The sequence below is a fragment of the Cydia splendana genome, chromosome 1 (assembly GCF_910591565.1).
Source record: "Cydia splendana chromosome 1, ilCydSple1.2, whole genome shotgun sequence".
Classification (NCBI taxonomy): domain Eukaryota; kingdom Metazoa; phylum Arthropoda; class Insecta; order Lepidoptera; family Tortricidae; genus Cydia; species Cydia splendana.
This window is the reverse complement of record NC_085960.1, coordinates 6,194,360-6,216,813: the sequence shown is the minus strand read 5'-3', so window position 1 is coordinate 6,216,813 and position 22,454 is coordinate 6,194,360. Positions and strand designations below refer to the sequence as shown.

At 35.9% G+C, this 22,454-nt stretch overlaps 1 protein-coding gene and 1 long non-coding RNA gene across 5 annotated transcripts in view; one reads left to right on the top strand and one right to left on the bottom strand.

Moving 5' to 3' along the window:
* Nucleotides 1-22,454, bottom strand: part of LOC134789944 (atrial natriuretic peptide receptor 1) — a 245,932-nt gene that overhangs the window by 134,337 nt on the left and 89,141 nt on the right. Inside the window, exon 1 of one of the 2 annotated variants that reach the window (XM_063760677.1) lies at nt 11,788-11,963. The exons of the other annotated variant lie outside the window; for it this stretch is intronic. The gene's annotated coding sequence lies outside the window, so the exon portion shown is untranslated. Of the gene's footprint in view, nt 1-11,787; nt 11,964-22,454 lie in introns of those variants that run through there. 2 annotated transcript variants of the gene reach the window in all.
* Nucleotides 1-22,454, top strand: part of LOC134790208 (uncharacterized) — a 488,662-nt gene that overhangs the window by 432,324 nt on the left and 33,884 nt on the right. The window lies entirely within an intron of this gene.

The following is a 22,454-nucleotide window of genomic DNA, read 5'->3' as shown; positions in this document are numbered from 1 at the left end:
ACAGCGATAAAGAGTTATGCGTTAAAGCGAACTAGCTGACTTCGAAGATTGATAGAGCTGGCTTGGAATATATTCAAGGGTGAATTCCTTGGTAAGGACGCCAGCACATAAATGTTTTATTGAAAACATAAGAAACGCTTTACTGAATAATACCTACATTAAAATGTTAAAGTTTAGTAGTTAGAGTAACAAACAAACGCCCAAAAACTGTCCCATAAATTGTTTTTGTCAAGCGTCGACAAATTTTAGGCAATACCTACTTATATCTTGCTGAAATAGATGTTAAATTCGTACATATGAAGCTAACTATTATTTTTTTAATTGTCAAAAACATCACCTGATAGTTTTGTATTGAATGTTTGCTTGGTTACAAAAAAAGATATATCAATGCCTAAAGTCCAGTTAGAACAAAAATTTGACAGTTCCGAACAACTGACCGGCCGATATCGTCCGGCGGACTGCAAACTGCAAACAGATCATGTATCAAGGTAATTTTTGTCGGTTTTACCAGTCGAGTCTTTTTAACGTTTATTATTTGCGAATTTGTAAATTTCACAAGACATGCCTGCTCGTCAAAAAGAGTGTGGTTAGCCAGCATTCCAGCCAATTACAGATTTTTTTAACCAAATTGTCGGCTGCCAGCATGGCTGCGCCTAATGACTTGAGTTTTTAATACAAATAAAGCTTGAGTACCTACCTACCTATTTAATCGGATGATCCGATTCGGATCAGATATTTCTATAAAACACCAGGGTTTATGCAGACAATTCTGCATGTACGTAATTAAATACGATCTTATTAATTGTATGGTTTGAAGCACAACGCTACATGTACAGTCACCAGCATAAATATATTACTATGGGCAGCCGTGCAAAAATATCTGATCCTCCATTTGGGGCATAAGTATATGACGACACTACGTCGGTAAAAATATGTGATGATTTGTGGTCGGCAAAAACATTGTTACTCTGTATCCGCATAAATATCTGATCGGGTCGCTTAAAAATATTTGATTACTCATAAAAATTAAAATTATGTGATTACTTTCACCTGGCATAAATATCTGATACACTATGAAAGCAATATCTACATCTGATGGCAGATGGACCGCCTATATATCTGACACGTTGGAAAAGCAAAAATATCTTATTGTTGTTATCAACCTGCAAAAATGAACCATACCCGTTTGATATAGAGCCGTAAATTGTATGAAGTTATTTGACAATTCACGAAAACAGTGCAGACTTGTCATTGCATATGTCTGTCTCACATTTTATTCTATCATCAATTTGACGGAATAAAATGGTTTGTAGCATTGAAATAAAAGCTTTGTTGCATACAAGATTATGATCGTGTCATTCACAGACGCGCAAATTTGTCAAATGTAACTTTTAATGCCGTGACAGTATGAACCAAGGAACGCGTCTTCTGACTGAATGACATGATCTATATGGTATGTAAGCCAACTTTAAATATTTTCCCTCTACGTTTCGAGCTAGGGAAAATAACCATTTGTTAATCGCTTTATTGCCGCTCGTAGGACAGCTGCCGCACAACTGCATTCAATAAAACACGGCAGATATTTATCAATTTTATTTTCACTTTCTTACCAATAAAATCTTAAAATAAATTGTCTTGAACTTAAACTCCTATCCTCTGCTTTAATAGAATACGTGAAATGAACTCTAATATCTAGTATGCCCACCCTCGGCATTGATAACATCAGTCAGCCTGTCTCGCATGGACATAACCATGGTGTAGCAATGATTCAAGCCCCGCAGAGATTCCCATATGTCAAAACAGTGCCGAGTTAAAGTTGCCTTCGTTCTGGCTTGTGTGGGTCCCAGTGCTGTGTCATTATGGCCCACAAGTTTTCAATGACATTTAGATCTGGACTTTTAGGTGGGAAGTCTAACAACGCAATTTTCTCTTGTTCGTTAATCCAATGGCGAACAATACGGCTGTTGTGAAAAGAACAGTTATCCTGGATCACGTATACAGGATTGACGTTTGGATAAGTAATATGCAACGAGGGCAATAGCACATCGTTGAGGATTTCAGTATAATCTCGGCTGTTTAATCGACCAGTTACTTGGCACAGTTCTCCTGGCCCTGCAGACGACATCCATCCCCAAACTCCGCATGAAATACGACCCGATCTTCTATTTTCCATAACGTTTAATTCGTCATAACGGGTATTATTCAATCTCCACAATGACACTCGACCATCCATGCTTGACTGAAACACTTTTTCATCTACAAACGCGACGTTTCTAAAATCAAAGTTTAAATATTGATTCGCAAAATCGAGTCGGAGGTCCTTATGTCTTCTTTGCAGCACGGGTTTTCGTGCAGGGACTCGATTTCTTAAGCCAGCCGCTTTCAATCTTCGACGAACACTATCGCGGGATATACCATAGTCATTTGCGACTTCGAGCGTTGAAGTTATAGGATTTTCTTGATATAAGCGAACAATATTTTGATCTTGAATGGCTGTTGTTTTACGGGGACGACCTATCTTTTATGATGGTCGACATTGCCTTCTGATTCCCATCGCGTAATCCATAACTTAACGGTATTTCTCTAAAAAAAAAAACAAATATTAAGAATATATTATTAAGTAATAACACTATTCATGAAGTCGGAATTAAGTAATTAAATATAAAATAACTTACAGAAACTCCTAACACATCCATTATTTCATGAATGGGTTTATTTTCCTCGTGCATGGAAACAATTCTATGTTTCAAATGGTCGTCGACTCGATAAGTCGCCATGATATTTATTTCTGTGCCTAACTGTTGTGATTATCCCCAAGGAGTAAATTAATAGGCAACTATCCCTACGAAATAATAATAAAGTCGATTTTATGTAATGTGACATATTCAAGTTGACTTATTTATTATTCTTTTTAATGCCATGTAAGAAGGAGGCTTATTATATACTTACTATACTCTTTGGGTTTATTACACATCTCCTATCAAGTCTTCTGATACATGATTTTTAAATAAGTCACAATTTAACTGTGCTAATAAAAAAATGTGAGACAGACATATGCAATGACAAGTCTGCACTGTTTTCGTGGATTGTCAAATAACTTCATACAATTTACGGCTCTATATCAAACGGGTATGGTCCATGTTTGCAGGTTGATAACAACAATAACATATTTTTGCTTTTCCAACGTGTCAGATATATAGGCGGTCCATCTGCCATCAGATGTAGATATTGCTTTCATAGTGTATCAGATATTTATGCCAGGTGAGAGTAATCACATAATTTTAATTTTTATGAGTAATCAAATATTTTTAAGCGACCCGATCAGATATTTATGCGGATACAGAGTAACAATGTTTTTGCCGGCCACAAATCATCACATATTTTTACCGAGGTAGTGTCGTCATATACTTATGCCTCAAATGGAGGATCAGATATTTTTGCACGGCTACCCATAGTAATATATTTATGCTGGTGACTGTACCTGGTATTAAAGTGAGATACCGAACAATGACATAATTATCAGACATATTATTATCTTTCATCGTCTACAAACTTACATCAATGATTCATTCGTATTGTGTGATTCTATTCACGGAGCACCTGGAATAGGTGTTTTGCGTCAAGTATTTGCAGAATTCAGTTTGAGAAACCATGAAACAATTGTTTACGTAACGAGACTCATAAAATCTATGAGTGTTTACCGTAAACTGTCCTCGTGCGTAGAATACTTGATTTAACTGTGACTAGAAATAGATTCGATAAGCCATTTAACAAATCCAATGAGTATGGGCCCGATTCGGATTTTGAAATAGACATCTATTAGATATCTTTTACACATCACCATTCACCAAGATACGATAACGATATGTTTAAGATCTAACCTGTCAAATATGACATTTGCGCGATTCTGGAGATACTCTTGAACGTTTTCCTCAGGATATGACTTAGAGATCCAATTCACATCTAATAGATATCTTACGCTATCTAACGTAAAAGTGACATTGGTTGCCCGAATTGCGCTGCAAAAGAGAACTAGTTGATATCTAACCTATAACGTATCTAGAATGGATCTAGTACGTGTCGTCTCTTGTGAATATCTTGAAGTTCGAATACGGCAGTATCTCTACGAAGTAAGCATACAGTAAAGATTGGATGCATGAAATAAATTCGATAAGCCATTTAAAAAATCCAAAGAGTATCTCTACGAAGTAGGCATACCGACAGTAAAGATGGGGTGCATGTCAAAACGTTTTAATATCTATATTTGATTACGACATATTGACAATTATATTAAATATAAATAATTATAATATAGTAGATGTCGATACGGGTAATTTCAATTTCTCGGGTTACATTGATAACGGGCCAATAAAGAAAGGGCAAATACATGACTAATTGCCAGAAGAGCGTAAGAATGTAAGATAATAACGGACTTAATAATAAGAAACTATTATTCTAATATTTTGAGATATCATTTATTTTTAGGCCTTTGAAATGTCACTTCAGTGTTAAAAAAATTGACTGTATTTATTGATAGTGACGCGTTAAGATTACTTTGCCATACCTATCACTATCACTACACCTTATAAAACAAAGTCTTCCGCCGCGTCCGTCTGTTTGTGTGTTTGTATGTTCGCGATAAACTCAAAAACTACTGAACGGATTTTCATGCGGTTCTCACCTATCAATTGCTCTTTTTGAGGAAGATTTATGTGTATAATTTGTTAACCCTTGCGAAGCCGGGGCGGGTCGCTAGTACTATGTAAAACCGAGGACTTTTGTTGATTGCATTGAAGTCTTTCATCGTCGTGGGCAAAACATCCGTTGCCCACCCACTGGTTTATCCTCGGGTTATTAAAAATCAACAGTTTATCTCATAGGCACATGTTTAATTAAAAACGGGTTAAGTGTCCATGTGCATGATATCTAGTGTTTAATTACGCTTTAAAGAGCAGGGAGAGAGATTTTTATTATTCAGATTATTAATTTCTGATCACAGTGATCACCCAATAAAAAAGAGACCATTATTTTATAGTCTTTCCATGTTAGGAATATTATAAAACAAAAGAGTACTTTTCGATGCAAGTGCGAAAAGTAGGAAATTCGCAACGAGTGGCGATAAATTAAAACACGACCGAAGGAAGGAATAACCTAGTCACAAGTGTATCGTACAAATTTTTACAGTACAATCTTATGGCCCTTTAAATTTTCGACATAGGCAAGCATAGTGATAATTCCCGCTCTAGTGCGGTAATGTAGCAACATATGTACCAGGTACCTACTGTAAAATAAGTATATTAAAAACTTGTCACGCAACATGTCTAACATTAGTTAAATGTTGAGTAGACTATCATAGACAAGACCTGAATATTTGTCTAATAATAGAATTTAATTGCACTTACGATTCGCGCATACCTACTGGTGTTTATTTATATAGTTGCAACTTGCAATGTAGCAACGTTGTTAAAAATATTCGTGGTTTTGTGAAAACAGTTGAATCATATTCAAAAGCAATGGATTTTTACTATCTTTATATAATTATTTATTTATATATTTTATTTTATTTATTCAGAACACATACAGTCATACATGATACATAAGTCAGAACTAATATCAAGTATAATATAATATGTATGTGTCTATCAAATCTTGTAACTTTTATTTGATACACTTCTCGTTGACTCACTTAATTCCATAACTCTGATGACAATTCATTCAATCATTCGCTGACATGAAGCTGATCTGATGATGAAGTCAAACGGAACTTATTGATGGAAAATAGAAACATATTGAATTTAAGCTATTTAAGCAGGTCTTGATAATACTTGATACACATGTAAAGGAGAGGAAGTACATTCAGCAATAAAAGTAGGTATGTATCAGTTATTTTCTGTGACCTGTGACAAAACATTGTTTTTTATATGCATATTATAATAAAACTTCCTGAAGGACACCTGGCCTATTTATTTTTTGTTTGTAATTAGTACGTCTTTCTATTAACTAGCTATTTATTTGTAATTTCTTGCTTAAAATTTGACATAATTACTTAATAAAGTAGGAAAGTAAAGCTGGTCTTATTATGGAGAAAGTAACCAAAAAACTTTTATAAAACATCGTTACCCCATCGATTTAGGGCACTTTTGAACTGTCACGATGAACAGACAATGGTGACGTAAAGAACAGACAATGGAAGATTCCTTAATCATCATCTTCCTAACATCGGCATTGCCACGGCCACGGCTCAGCCCTAATCAAATACCCAATCTATCTGGTTTTGTACGGAAATGACAGTTAATTATGCAGATTCTGCAGTATATAGTCCTATCTAAAACGTATTTAGTGTCATTAATCCTCAATATAATGTTTTATGTACAACGATTGTATATAGGTACCTATTATATATAAGGATAAGGGATAAGGTTGTAAATAAGGAAACTTTGAAGTGGATGGCACTTAACAAAGACGAAATTAACTCGAGGGTTCGTGCCTAAATATTAGTTAATAGCTACATGTACTTGCGTTAATTTAATATACATAGGTACATCACTCACTAAACTATATTGATTTTCTAAACCTAAATCAATATAGTTTAGGGTAGAGAGAAATTTTAAAGTACCCAGTTGATGGTTTTAGTGTTTCTAGTACATAGAAAGCTAAATTTTGACTTTCACAACTTTTGATTTCCCTGAAAATGATCCCTTTTTATCTTTGAGCACGTCACGGCCATAAAATACGTTGAATAAATCAAGAAGAAAATAATCATTATAGTTTAATGAAGTAATGTATCAATCAAGTATAAATAATTTCGACAAACGTGACATTTTTGGACTGAGCACTTGATTCGAGTAAGTCTTTTAATTAACAAGGCTCACTTTTACCACAAAAGTACAAATAAGCGCCTGATATTGCTCTTTGAGGGACTATAATACAATTATGTATTGGAGTGACAGTGTTAATACTCAATTCCATTTGTAATTTCAACGTCTTAAATTATTCTAATAACATTTGACATCATACTTTATTACAATTTAAGTACAATATTATGTATATGCATAATAATGTGAAAGATTTGATGTTGATGTTAGTTGTTAGATGTTAGGCATCAACAAATCAACCTCAGCTTGTCTTGTGTAATCAGTAAAACCGCTAAAATCTGCGAAAAGTATTATTTTTGTTTCTGTTCTTTAACGAAAATCATTAAGTATAATTGGCTGTGAAACAATTATTTACCAAAAAAAACAATTCTAACTATTTTATCTTCCTTGCCATTGTGTCAACAGTACTGAATAACATAGAACTTTGTCGAAACTCATTAATTCTAAATAAGTAATTATAATATAACCAAACTTGCCGGGCCAAAGACAAAAAAGATAGTAATTATAATAATCACGACTCGCTCAATATTCATCGGCTGTCCCTTTACATGCATGTGGTAGACTGTAGTAGTCACTGATATGCAGCCAAGTGAGATGATGCCAATATTTTCTGTTTAACACTAGATCTTAATTTATTCATTGACAAAAAATATTTGATTTGTTGTTTTTGAAGTTATGTCACGCAAAGCAGTATAATAAAATTAATTAATTAAAAATTAAAAAACACGACTGCGAAAAAGCGAACTGAAAAGACAAAAATAATTTTTAGTTGTGTTAGTTACTCAACTTAATGAATGTAAAAAATTATTAGAATATGAGTGTTTAGTGAAGGTTATAAACAACAAACGCAAAAGTTTTATGCTCATTTAGGATCGTGACTGTGCCTGTGTATTTTATTTCAATTGCAGTCGGGGACCTTTTAAATGGGAAAATGTCAATACATCAAGGTCCCCGACTGCAATTGAAATAAAATACACAGGCACAGTCACGATCCTAAATGAGCATAAAACTTTTGCGTTTGTTGTTTATAACCTTCACTAAACACTCATATTCTAATAATTTTTTACATTCATTAAGTTGAGTAACTAACACAACTAAAAATTATTTTTGTCTTTTCAGTTCGCTTTTTCGCAGTCGTGTTTTTTAATTTTTAATTAATTAATTTTATTTTATACTTTTTAGATTTTTTTTATTTTATACTTTTTAGAATTTTTTTATTTTATACTTTTTAGAATTTTTACATTCATTAAGTTGAGTAACTAACACAACTAAAAAATATTTTTATCTTTTCAGTTCGCTTTTTCGCAGTCGTGTTTTTTAATTTTTAATTTATTTAATTAATTTTGGGGTCATGATTTCTTTACTAACCATTTGAAGTCACTTTATATTACTTTTGCGAGGGCGTCCTCAGTACAGAAAGGCACGCAGAGCGCCGCATATATCGGGCTACGCCCGACTCCTTTGGAACGCGTACTGTGCGTCACGAACGTCGGGCTACGCCCGACGCTTTCAGTAAGAGGGCACTGAAGGCGTCTTGGTAAGCGTACAGCGTGTCACGTACGTGGGCCTACGCCCGACACTTAGTATGAGAGAGTCGAAGGCGCCTGGCTTTGGACCGAGTGCAGCGCGCCACGTACGTCGGGCTACATCCGACTCTTTTACTATTAGGGCGCCGAAGGCGCCCGGCTTTAGAACGCGTACAACGCGCCTCGTACACGCCCGACGCTTTGAGTAAGAGGGCGCCGAAGGCGCCCCGCTTTGGTAAGCGTACAGCGTGTCACGTACGTCGGGCTATGCCCGACATTTAGTATGAGAGAGTCGAAGGTGCCTGGCTTTGGACCGAGTGCAGCGCGTCACGTACGTCGGGCTACATCCGACTCTTTTACTATTAGGGCGCCGAAGGCGCCCGGCTTTAGAACGCGTACAACATGCCTCGTACATGCCCGACGCTTTGAGTAAGAGGGCGCCGAAGGCGCCCGGCTTTGGTAAGTGTACACCGTGTCACGTAAGTCGGGCAAGCCCGACACTTTTAGTATGAGAATGTTGAAGGCGACTGGCTTTGGACCGCGTGCAGCGCGCCACGTACGTCGGGCTACGCCCGACGCTTTCAGTATGAGGCCGGCTTTGGTAATCATACAGCGTGTCACGCTGCGCCCGATACTTTTAATATGAGAGAGTCGAAGGCGCCTGGCCTACGCCCGACACTTTTAGTATGAGAAAGTAGAAGTCGCCCGGCTTTGGAACGCGTACAACGCGCCACGTACGTCGGGCTACGGTCGACGCTTTGAGTATGAGGGCACCGAAGGCGCCCGGCTTTGGTAAGTGGTGTCACGTACGTGTGGCTACGCCTGACCCTTTTAGTGTGGGGGCGCCTTTGGCGCCTGGCTTTGGACCAAGTGCATATACTTGGACAAGTTGCAGGAAGCGCACATCTTTCTTAAGCTCTGAGCCGTAGGCCCTACGTGGAGCTCACCCTTCGGCTTTAAAAAAATGTCATCATCATAAATGTTAAAATTAAATCAAACCCTTCTTTCTTTCCCCTGCCCTTATCCCACGTTATGTGGGGTCGGCACAACATGTTTTTCTCTTCCATTCTCCTCTGTCTTTCGTCTCCTCAGCACTCACTCCTTTCTTTCTCATATCCTCTTTCACACAATCCATCTATCGTTTTTTGGGTCTACCATACGCTCTCCGTCCCTAACATTATTTAGCCTATATGGCATTCATCCCTCCTCATTACATGCCCATACCTCGCTAACCTAGTACTCCTCATTTTCTCCGTTACTGGAGCTACTTTCAAACTTCCTCTTATATAGGTACTCATGAAATTTTGAAATTGAACAACATTTGAAAATTAAATCAAACCATACGGTTATAATAATACTTTCACGATTTGTTCTGCCAAAGTCGGTGCAGAGTTAGCTTCGACGGACTCTGCATCGTATCGATTAATAAATAGAAGTTATATTTTAAACTTTTCGATTCCATAAGCGCAATTACGAACATGTTTTAAAAACTGTGAGTAGTATGTACCTAATATACATAATATAATTATATTTTTTTATGATCAGCGGTCAAACCCTTTCCTTTTATTTTAATAAGTACCTATCCCATTCAATAATAATATTTGGTTTTATGAGATTAGCTTCTCTTAACATATTTTGTCAATTCTTACTTTCTCAAAATGAAACTTAAACCCACATGTTGCATATATATTATCAATCGGCTTTCAAAGCCCTTCATTTTGATACCCTACTCAATAGGTTTGCACGATATTTTTTTCTAAAGGTTGCGTAATATGACGTATTAAGTCCGCCATATTGTTTTTATAATGACGTCACATAGCCTATGTTACCCGGGATGACGTAAGGATTCTAATGATGTATCATACGTCTAAATCGGTTAAGGCATTCAGAAGTTAAGGTGGAATAAAGAAACTCACATACATACAAACATGAACGCTGAAAACAATACACTCTTTTTGTTTGGGCAGTCGTGTAAAAATAGATTGTTTACACCTAAACTTATTTGGTTCTGATGATTTTGTGCATTTTCTAATATCATAAGTCAGACATATATTTTTATTTCTATTATTAAGTCAAATAAACAATCAAAATATATCTTATCTTACCGACGTGAGTACCTAGGGGAATTATTTTACAAGATTATTATTCAATTAACATTAGAACAATGGTTGTTGTATTCGTTTATTTTTGTAACATGAACGTGCCTCAAGGGTGATCAGATGTTTGTTAGTGAACATATTATGAAAGGTGAACAAATTATACCTACTCGGAATATGTCAATGTTTTTAGGTGCCTAAATAAACCAAAAATACATAGGAAAATAAGAAAAAATAATCATCCCATCTAGGTTTGTTTTGTTCATGTTTAACGTTAAACGTTATATATTTTATTAAAAAACATTCAATTAATACCCACGTCCGTTTAGTTTTTGAAGTCGGTTAAAATATGATTTATGTTACGGACTAAAGAAAGTCTCGCTGGATGGTAAGAATTAGAAGGATATAATTTCTTACTTAAATCTTTATAAAATATATAATAAAAGCAAAACCAACACTTCGCTCAATGACAAAAAACTATTAATAGTCGAGGACTGTTTGCCCTATTCGTCTTATTTAATTACGCAAATATTTTAAAAATTTAAGAAAATTTCAATTATACCAACGACACTTTTTTCATAATACTTACATCGAAATATACAGAAGCATTTTATTAGCTGCCTAAATATTATCATAAAGGCATATCAAAAATCCAATCAAGTGCAAATTAAATCACAATTTATGATAGTTATTTGCATGAATGCATGCCAATGATAGGAAAATTACTGTCATTTTTACCTAAATAACAAACTCGGTGCTAAAAATACGGATAGGAAATGTTCAGAGTGAGAATTTGCAATTCTACCAGCATTGTTTTTAATTGTTTAATTTTACTTATAACGTAAATATTTTAGTTGTAAATTAACGATCACTCAAGACGCGTTTTCCTATTGACAGTTTAATTGACTAGTTTCTGGTAGTGCTATCCATCAAACACTTAGATGTACCTCTACTGTAGTTAGATGAAAACGATGTTATATACTTTTTCCTCAGTAATAATCACTATAAAACGTTACCACGTAGCGTTAAATTTACCAAGGCAGGTACTTATTTTATACCTGCTTACACATAAAACATGGAACCTACCAAAAAATACAATTGTTATTTTAAAGTTATACTTGAAGTATAAATTTAAATTCTTTTGTAAGTTGTAATTTGCATGTGCGGCGTCACCACCAGCCATGTTAGCACAGCTGTTTACCACAAATAGTATGTAAACACGGCCCTCGCATTCGTATCATATTTTTTTCAAACAACCAATTACACTTATATTCTAATTAATCAACAAACCAAACTGCGCGATTTTTCACTTTTTAACCGTCACTTTTTGGCACTATCACTTATTCCACTTTTGGAAATCACAAGCCTTTATTTATAACACAACTTATTTCGAGTGTTTTTCCTAGATTCACGTAGTTTTCCGCGACTTTGGTTATCGTGTTTTGTTTCCCGCGCAAAACGGCAAACGACGCGTATACCCCCACCAGTAGCGCGAAGGAGACTGGCGATGGCAGCCGAGAAAATGGTAAATGGTAACCCTGAGCACACAACTAGCGATATTGTACGGACGATGTCAAAAATAAGTAATTTTTTTTCGCCTTATTGCAGTAAAAAACTGTTAACATGTTATAGACGTGGATTGTAACGCGTTAGTCTTTTATTTGTATGTATTTCGTTGCAACTCGGGTTAGGTTAAAGATGGATGAAGTGTTTATGTTTTAATCTCATACAATCCATTAATTACTAGAAAGGCAACAAGTTGACAGTAATTAGGTAGGTAATTCATTTCTCAATATTTAAATATTCATCATGCCTGATACTTAATAAGTACATACATATTTATTACGGGTCCATTTGTAAGAGCTGGCTCCAATTTCACCACGGTGACAGGTGCGACAATTGTAAAACATCACTGTTGCTGACGTCACAGGCATCCATGGGCTACGGTTACCGCTTACCATCGGGCGGGCCGTATTCCTGTTTGCCACCATCATTGTTTTATTAAAAAAAACTTTATTATATCGGAAATGCATTAATGTTGATGGTGCCATTGTGAGTGATCCGTTACAAATAGCTAATCGATTCAATGACTTTCTCATAGACTCTACTAATGTACAAAACTGCAGTGCCCTTAATCGTAAAGATATTGTCTCAAAAATTCAAAGCATAAGTAATAGTTTATTCTTAATGCCATGTACAGAAGACGAAATTATAAAGATAATTAAGTCACTGAATAACACGAACTCTGTGGGATTTGATCAAATAGCAACTAAAATATTAAAAGAATGTGCTGAGGAATTAGCTTCTGTCCTTACCCACCTTATTAACTTGTCATTTTTACAGGGTACCTTTCCTGAACGCCTAAAAAACTCCGTAGTAAAACCCCTACATAAGAAGGGAGATAAACAACACCTACCCAATTATCGTCCTATAACTTTGGTGCCCATTCTCTCTAAAGCATTCGAGAAAGCTTTTATGAACAGGGTTTCGCAATTTTTAACTAAGCATAATATTATTGCCAAAGAACAAAATGGTTTTCAAAAGCAAAAGTCAACTGCACACGCTGCCTTCTCTCTTATTCGGGACATTACACAATATATTGATAAAAAGATCACAGTTGTAGCGACGTTTTTCGATATGTGCAAGGCTTTTGACTTTGTGAACCATACAATATTGCTCCGTAAATGTGAATGCTATGGAATAAGAGGCAATGCTCTAAAATGGATCGAGAGTTACCTAAACAATAGAGTACAGTGTGTCGAACTAGATAAAATCAACGAAAATAACGAAATTGCAGTTTATCGGTCAACATATAGACAAAATAAAAGTGGAGTCCCACAAGGGAGCGTGCTGGGGCCCCTCTTATTCCTTATCTATATTAACGATCTTCCTAAAGAGATATCTTATCCGATGTCCCTCTTTGCTGACGACATAGCTGTTATCATACCAGACGAAGACAAGACAAACTCATATGAGGATAAAATAAATGACACCATAAAATCTATTGACATGTGGTTAAATAAAAATAATTTAAAAGCCAATGTCTCAAAAACCTGTTACATTCAATTCCATAACTACAAAACACAAAAAGTAGACCTTAAGATATTATGTCAATGTGAAGAAATACAACGAGTAGATGAAACGAAATTTCTAGGAATTACATTAGACCAACACTGTTCTTGGAAAGCGCACATAAAAGTTGTATGTGATAAACTCGGAAAATTTGTTTTTGCTCTTAAACAAGTGAGGTTGGTCGCAGGAGAAAAGACAGCACTGCTCGCATATCACGGCTATGTAACATCAGTCTTAAAATATGGTATTCTTATATGGGGCAATTCAACAGATTTTATTAAAACTTTTCTTATACAGAAAAAATGTGTAAGAGCAGTATGTGGCTACGGACCCAGGGACTCCTGTAAACCCTTATTCCAAAAACTAGGACTGCTTACACTAACTGGCCTATACATTTTTGAATTAGCATGTTATGTACGGAAAGAGCTCTCATCATATACAACACTAAATCGCAATCAACGACTTAGGCAAAAAGATGAGAGTAAATTGCTAATGCCATCATGCTCAACTGATTTATTTAAAAATAACTGTTACGGCATGAGCATCACTGTATATAATAAGTTACCAGAAGAATTGCGTAAACTGCACGACACATTATTTATGACAAAATTAAAGAAATGGCTGATAAATAAATGTTTTTATACAATAAAAGAATTTTTGGACGAATGATGTAAGTAGGTATTATAATTTGATTAATGAATTTGGACATTTAAATATTTATAATGTGTAATTTATGTAAAATGGTGATAAAATGTATATTCAATTTAATTTATAGTTGTAATGGAAAATGGATGTAAAGTAAATAATTGATTGTTAATGTACATAATGTAAATAGTTTAATTTTAAGATCAATATTTGCATGCTGCCCTTGGCTAAACATGTGATACTGCCTACTTATACCAATTATGTCAACTTATGTACCATGTTTAAGCAAATAAATCATTATCTTATCTTATCTTATCTAAAAAAATAGATATTTCTCTTGCTATGTTTATGACAATTGTCACAAGAAACACTACAATTGTCACGAAATTCCGACATATAACTCATTACCTGTCAGAAACTTCGCAAAAGAAATATCTGTTTTTTTCCGATATAATAAAGTTTTTTTTAAATAATACAATGATGGTGGCAAACAGGAATACGGCCCGCCCGATGGTAAGTGGTAACCGTAGCCCATGGATGCCTGTGACGTCAGCAACAGTGATTTTACAATTGTCGCACCTGTCACCGTGGTGAAATTGGGGCCTGGTGGTGGTATTTTTGTGCATTAAATTATTCGTAATTATGTATTAATGGCACCCAAACAAGTCGTTGTAACTATTTAAAAAAAATGGTATCTGGAATCATCTAAAAAAAAGCGCTGGTGGCCTAGCGGTAAAAGCGTGCGATCTGGAGGTCGCGGGATCCAACCCTGGCTCGTACCAATGAGTTTTTCGGAACTTATGTACAGTCAACGGTAAAAATATGGGTGTAGACAACTTACTCAAAAATAAGAGTTATGGGACATATTTTTGAGATGATTTGTACACCCATATTTTTACCGTTGACTGAACGAAATGTCATTTGATATTTAACAGTCGCTTTTCGGTGAAGAAAAACATCGTGAGGAAACCGGACTAATCCCAATAAGGCCTAGTTTACCCTCTGGGTTGGAATGTCAGATGGCCGTCGCTTTCGTAAAAACGCCATGTATGCCAATTCTTGGAATTAGTTGTCAAGCGGACCCCAGGCTCCCATGAGCTGTGGCAAAAATGCTGGGACAACGCGAGGAAGAAGAAGGTATCTGGAATCATCTAACTAGCCATTAAAATGAATGCCATAGATCAGCGGTCGGCAACCTTTTTTTCCGTAGTTTTAGTAGCGTAGTTAACGATGAGTAAGTTGACGCGGGCCGCACTTTGTTAATATTTATGACTTTATCAAACATTGTCGTTTCTCAATATTACATAGCCAGAGAGGCTCGCAGGCCGCAAGTGACAGTTTCACGAGCCGCATGCGGCCCGCGGGCCGCAGGTTGCCGACCGCCGCCATAGATAATATCGTTTATTTTGTAAGTAAAAAGGTTTATTTCTAATATTCAGAAAACTTACACTTTTCCTTTGTGCTATACTTATAGAAAACCTCGTATCCAAGGAACTCGTACACTGTTATTATTATGATGAATCATGACATGACAAATGACTAGGCATCTATCTATTGTTTACATACATAGTCATATATTACTACAGTAGTATGTAAATATATATTGTGCTTAATAACACTTAACCATTCGCACCATGATAAATAACATAATAAAATTAAACCTACATTATTTGTAATCTGAAAACAGAAAATATTTAAAAGGAAACAAATGGATGTCTAACTATAATTATGCGATATATTTCATTTGGATAAATAATGTAGGTACTTAACTTTATGCTGACTTTAGCTCTAAAATTATATTTTAACGTATACAATTCAGTCGTAATAATATAAAAAGCCGTGGTTTTATAAAACCTGTATCCTCGTAAAGACAGTGTACAAAAATAATTTCGGCATTTACAACACACAACCTTTCCGCAACCGGTTCTTAAGAAGACGCGTCAAAATAAAAAAGGCTAAAATTAGACTTGACAACGTTCAAGCGATTATTTTACACCACTTTTAGAACATTTTTGAAGTCTGACAGACTTAACATGACTAAAGAAATACGACGGCTATGTGCGAAGTACATGTGGGGAAGCAAATTTCGTGGGTCATCATTATCATACGTAGTAACTAGTTACCTACTATCAACTCTCAAATAGCTAACTAATGTGTCCGGACGGTGTTTTCAGTTATATTATGTAGAGAAGTGGCAGCGTCAGATTTAAACAAAACATACAATCCCAAGTATTCAAACTATGTAATTACCGCCTACGCCTAAAGCTATCTCAAAATCTCAGTCAGCTATGAGTTATGAACGTATATCTTAGGATACATATATTAATAAATAGCTCAACTATTGACAGAAAATACAAATACAAACATTGTAAATAGTTATAATAGATTATAGTTATAGTTAATATAGATTAAGTAAACAAATATTGTACGCCTGACAGCCAAATATATAGTGAGTCCACTAAAATACATATTATGTAATCCACCTTTCTGTAACACCTATACCTAATTATGCAATAAAATATTATCGTACTTATATTATCTAAAACAATAAATACGGCAATTTTAAGTTTTAATTGTATTTTCTATTCCACATCCAGTCTAGAAACTTAAGGTGGATAGTATATTCATCATTTCAGCCTATATACGTCCCACTGCTGGGCACAGGCCTCCTTTCATGCGCGAGAGGGCTTGGGCTATAGTCCCCACGCTTGCCCAATGCGTAAATAATATATTAATGTTATCAAAACTGTGACTAGAACAAGGAAACATGTCAGTAGGTAAACTGCAGTTATGGTTGCAAAAGCAAACATCTATTCCAAGGCCATCCCGGTTGTTTTAATGTTTGTGATTGAGTTGTTTTCGAACTCGTAAAAACAACCAAACGACTGAAATCAAATTGCGACCTAGATTTAACCCACTTTAGACCCCACTTAACACTAGAAAGAGTTTCTACTAATAATTTGACTAGTTTTTCTATGGTTATAAAAAACAAAACTTTATTTAATACCTAAACAATCCTACACGTATTTTATCAGGAGCAGTTAAGACAAAAAAGTCAAAGCACCAGCATAGGACAGTTACAGGTACATTATAATATATTTTGATGAAAATATATATTTTTTTACTAACCGGATTTCTTGTTGGTCACAAAAAAGGACAAAATCCATCCATCCAGGTCCATCCAGGGGTTGTGAGTTCAAGTTTCACCCAAGACAGTAATTTTTCCACTTTTAAATTTATTATAAGCTTAATAGCATCGTTCGCAGACGTTTCTGCTTGTTAAAAAAAATAAAAATATTGTTAGTATTAAGTACCTACCCAGAAACAAGTTTCAAAGAAAACTGTCTAGCCTACGTTACGTATTAGGGGAAAATTATCCAAAATTGCGCTTGTTAAGACTTGTAAACTTTTCGTTTAAGACATGTTTGAAATACCGAGGTGCTTGCGTCGAAAATTTGTTCAAGAACACAATATTCTTTATCGCTGTACCTTCGCATAACTTCTGAACTTCTCAAATACCTTCTAAAGGAATAAGGTCCTATGCTTTTACGTTTTCCATGTGGTAGGGGAGCATTTTTCTTCTAATGATAACCGAGAATTTTGTGAATTCTGAACGAAGTTCGCAAAACGCGTAAATCTAAATGCAAGAGCGTGATCCTGAAGTTATGACGCCAATATTTTTATTGTAGCAGATAATTTACTTCAACATCTTGTTATTCAACGTTGAAGATTCATAATATTTGACAAATAGATTTCATTAATTTGAAATCTATTGCGTGGATTGACTTGACAATAAATTAATAAAATAGATTTCATATTATTGTTGTAGATTAAGCGTCATAAAATAGGACAAAAAACTATCAAAATATCTAGGATCTATTTAAACTAGGCAACTTTTTATAGAGATACGAGTAAAGTCAGTCAGCTAGATTTATTTATTTATTTATTTTATTTTATTGATAAAAATGTTTACATGACATAACAGTTAAACCAATGCGTCACGAAACTTAGACTAAAAACAATAACAATACTTATAAAAGCAACAATTAATTATTTTAACAACAACAATAATAGCACATTACATTATATACTAGGTACATGAAGCACACTGAGTTATCTTTAGTTTTATAAGGCGCTGCGCTTAAGTAGTTAGGGTACTGCCGCTTATCTAGATCTAGAAGATCATTGGGAGAAAATCATAAATAGATATATAACGTGACATAACCAATAATCGTAGAAACGCTGGATATTTAAATATAAACACTACCATTATAACTTGAAACTGCCGGTCTTTGTAACTTCATCTACAAGTCACAATTTTGTGCAAGCAATGTGACTGCTTAGCCAGCGTTCCCCGAGATCCCTCGAGGTGAAATTCGCTCGTTTGAATGAACTAACTATCTGCACCGTCAGACTGTTAACTGCTGGTTAAGTCTGGAGATAGGATCAGCAATTAGTTCTAAATGCTCTTTTATAACTGCCATTCAACGGTTGCAGTGTGATTTTCTAAGACAAATTACAGAGAACGCTTTTGTGTATTTTGTATTTCGCTCCCGCTATGGTTATTAATTTGACTAAACAGGATTAAAAATACATAATAAAAAATCAAAGCAAGTTAACAACGTCACATAAAAATACAAAAGTATTATTTCACTTTATAGACTAACCCCTCTTGTTCGTAAAAAAAATTTCATATAAGCTTCTATTACCTACTTATTGGGTTAAAGTGTTTTATCTTAGGCTTGTATTTGATTTTTGTGTTAAATCCTACATACAAGACTCCTGATAAATAAGGACTGTAAAAGTTGCGAAACATCGTATAAAAAGTATTAAAGGATTACGTAAATAAGCCCATGGGATCACGATCGCAGTATTACGAGCGGCGAGGGTCGTCGCGAATATTTTTTAAACCCTATCGAGCTAAACAAAGACTAGAGAATGCTTGAGAAAAACAATAGCCCACGTAGGTGAAGGTTGAATAATCAAAAAGGGTATATACAATATGGAAATCTTCGGAAGATACATTCTGAGCTTTTATTTAATAGTAATGGGGTATTGGCAGGCGTGGCTCACTCCGCGATTTCGTTGCTTTGCTACAGGTAGCTAAAAGTACATCCGTTCGGCCCCAATTTTGGGGTTTGCCATAAGCCGCGCGTGGTGCTGTCGCCACCTAGCGGCCATATCTGTGCTGATCGTAACAGACACGTTTTGTTAGAGAGTGAGTCTTCTGTACCTAGTACTATTATTTATTCTGTGGTATTGGGAGATCATTTTAGACATATAACATAACAATTTGACCGAATTGATCACAGAAAACTATATTATTAATTTGAAAACCGGCCTTATGGCTCTTAGATACTATTCCTTATAGGCCCTGCTTGAATAGCTAACCTCTCATAGAAAAAATGCATCATTTATAAATGTCCATTCCTTTACGTAAGTACCTAACATTCCTTGGTGAAAGGTATTTTTTTCCTGATGAAAACAAACCTACACAAGCATTTCATTTCAATTTCAACAAGTCTGACATAGGAAATTACCGTCCTATCAGCCTTGTCTCCCATCTATACAAGATATTTCTCAAATTAATAGAAAATCGGATCTCGGGAACACTCGACCGTCATCAACCGCCCGAACAGGCTGGGTTCCGCCCAGGCCTCTCCACCGCCGACCACCTACAAGCCCTTAATCAGATAATTGAAAAATGTCAAGAATACAATATTCCAGTCTACATCGCATTCGTCGATTACTCTAAAGCGTTTGATAGTCTTCATCACGATTCCATTTTCACAGCTTTACGCAGTCAAGATATAGATCCTAGCTACATCCAGCTTATAACCGCCATTTACCGAAATAGTACAGCCGCCATAAAACTGCAGTCTTCTGGTCCACCCTTCAATATTCAAAAAGGAGTCAAACAAGGAGATCCGTTGTCGCCGAAACTGTTTACCAGCACACTAGAACAAGTCTTCCGGAAGCTCGTCCCGAGTTGGGGTGATAGGGGCCTTGTCGTCGGAAATAGAAGACTAACTAATCTTCGATTCGCCGACGACATTGTTCTATTCTCCTCGACTGCTTCCGAGCTACGATCAATGCTTCAAGACCTCAGCAATGCAAGCCTCGAGGTTGGACTTCGGATGAACATGTCGAAGACCAAGCTAATGACAAATAGCAGCACCCCACGTAGGATTGAGATAAACGGAGAATCGGTTGCATATGTCCAGGAGTACATTTACTTGGGCCAACTAGTTTCCTTCCAGGCGCGACAAGAGAAGGAAGTCGAAAGACGGACTGAAAACGCCTGGAGGAGCTATTGGTCCATCAAACATCTGATGAAAGGCGATCTCCCCCTGTCACTTAAGCGGAGACTCATGGACATATGCATACTTCCAATTCTCACCTACGGTGCACAAACTTGGTCCTTGACGGCGTATCAGAGGTCCAAACTAGGGGTTTGCCAGCGAGCTATGGAGCGCAGCATATTAGGTGTGAAATTAATGGATCGTATCCGGAACACCACGCTGCGCTCCAGAACAAAAATAGTCGACGTAGCTCGGAAAGCGGCCAAGCTAAAGTGGGACTGGGCTGGTCATGTCTGCCGAATGCCGAGTGAGCTGTGGGCCAAGATCGCCACAAAGTGGCAGCCCAGCTCAAAACGAGGAATTGGCAGACCACGTCGGCGATGGCGAGACGAGTTAGACTCCTTTTTAAGGGAATGGCCAGAGACTGCACAGGATCGAGAAGACTGGAAAAAGTGGGGGGAGGCCTTTGCCCAGCAGTGGGACATTATAGGCTCCCAATAATAATAATAATAATAATGTGGGAAAAGTGCTTAGGGCGGTCATTGAAACGTGGTTTTATTACGCGATTATAATATGCCCTTGCTCAATAACATATACCCTGGAGTCAAACACCTTTCTATGGCAAACATTTGAATGTTATTTTTTATTGGTAGGCCCATCGTATTTTTATCGGGATATAATATCTACAGCCATATATAGATTTAATTACATAGAGAGTAACTGACGATTACGAGCGTGTGCATGCGTACATTGAGTTGAGTTAAATTACCGAATAATTTACGTTACAAATAAAAGTTGTTTTTATTTTCAAGCAAAGTTCCTTTCGTTTCGTTCCTATTTCGAAAATATGATTGAACTACATTTCAATATATTTTTGATACAGCTGTCAGTCACTAAATATCTGATTATGAATATACGGCTCTAAATGAAAAAACTCCACTAAGCCTAGTCAAAAAGTATTCAGACAGAGAATTTGACAATGACCTCTATTATTCTCCCGACGATTATTTGAAACCACGTAGTTGTGAACGGCAAATAATGACTAGAAAAATGCTTACTGGATGTTTTAGCGGCAACGAATCAGAAATCGATTTACATGGCTCAAACTCTATATTTTTGATTTGAAAAGTCATAGCGGTTTTTTAGACCACAATACAGTGGCTAAAATTTTAATTAGCAATCTTGAGGCCTTTCTCTTCAGCGATTCAAATCCTCAGTTTTTGACTTTCGCTCGATAGAAAAAAATCACGAACATGCACTTAAAAAAAAATCTTTACACAAAAACAAAAAATTAGAAAATAAGTAATTTCTAAAAATGAGCAATATTATGCTTGAGGGAACTCAGCGATATTTTTTTATATTATTTAAACAAAATAATTCAATTCAATAACATGATATCCACGGTCCCGAGCACGCACATCCATCTTGCTCACACTTACGCTCAGTGAGAGAGTTTGAATTTAAAGGTGCATCCACACCGCCAGTTAAATTTTGTGGAACATGAGGAACACTGTGCAACAGTAAGTAACTGGGTAAGTTAACTGAAGTGTGGATGCACCTTTAGAGTGTTTTTAGTAGAGTTGAAAAATTATCGGCCTTCCAGAAACAATGTTCTTTGAAATATACCTAACTTCAAACAACTTTGGTAACAAACGAGTGACGTGATGCTCGGTACAAGGGTCGCGTTTTATTCCCATGCGAGATAAGATGAATTGGCTTGTTACATTACGGTGGACAGACTCGATTCTGTTAAACCTTATTTCAGGAAAAGGGTAGAATTTGCATACTATTAAACCCATTTGTGTTGCTTTAAGCTGGAGGCAGGTTGACTTATAATTAACTTGTTTCAGTGGCAGGCAGTGTCTTTGGGCGGAAAACGTGTTTAGTCACGGATATACTCACAAAAACCAATCTTATTCCTTCATTAACTACTAACAT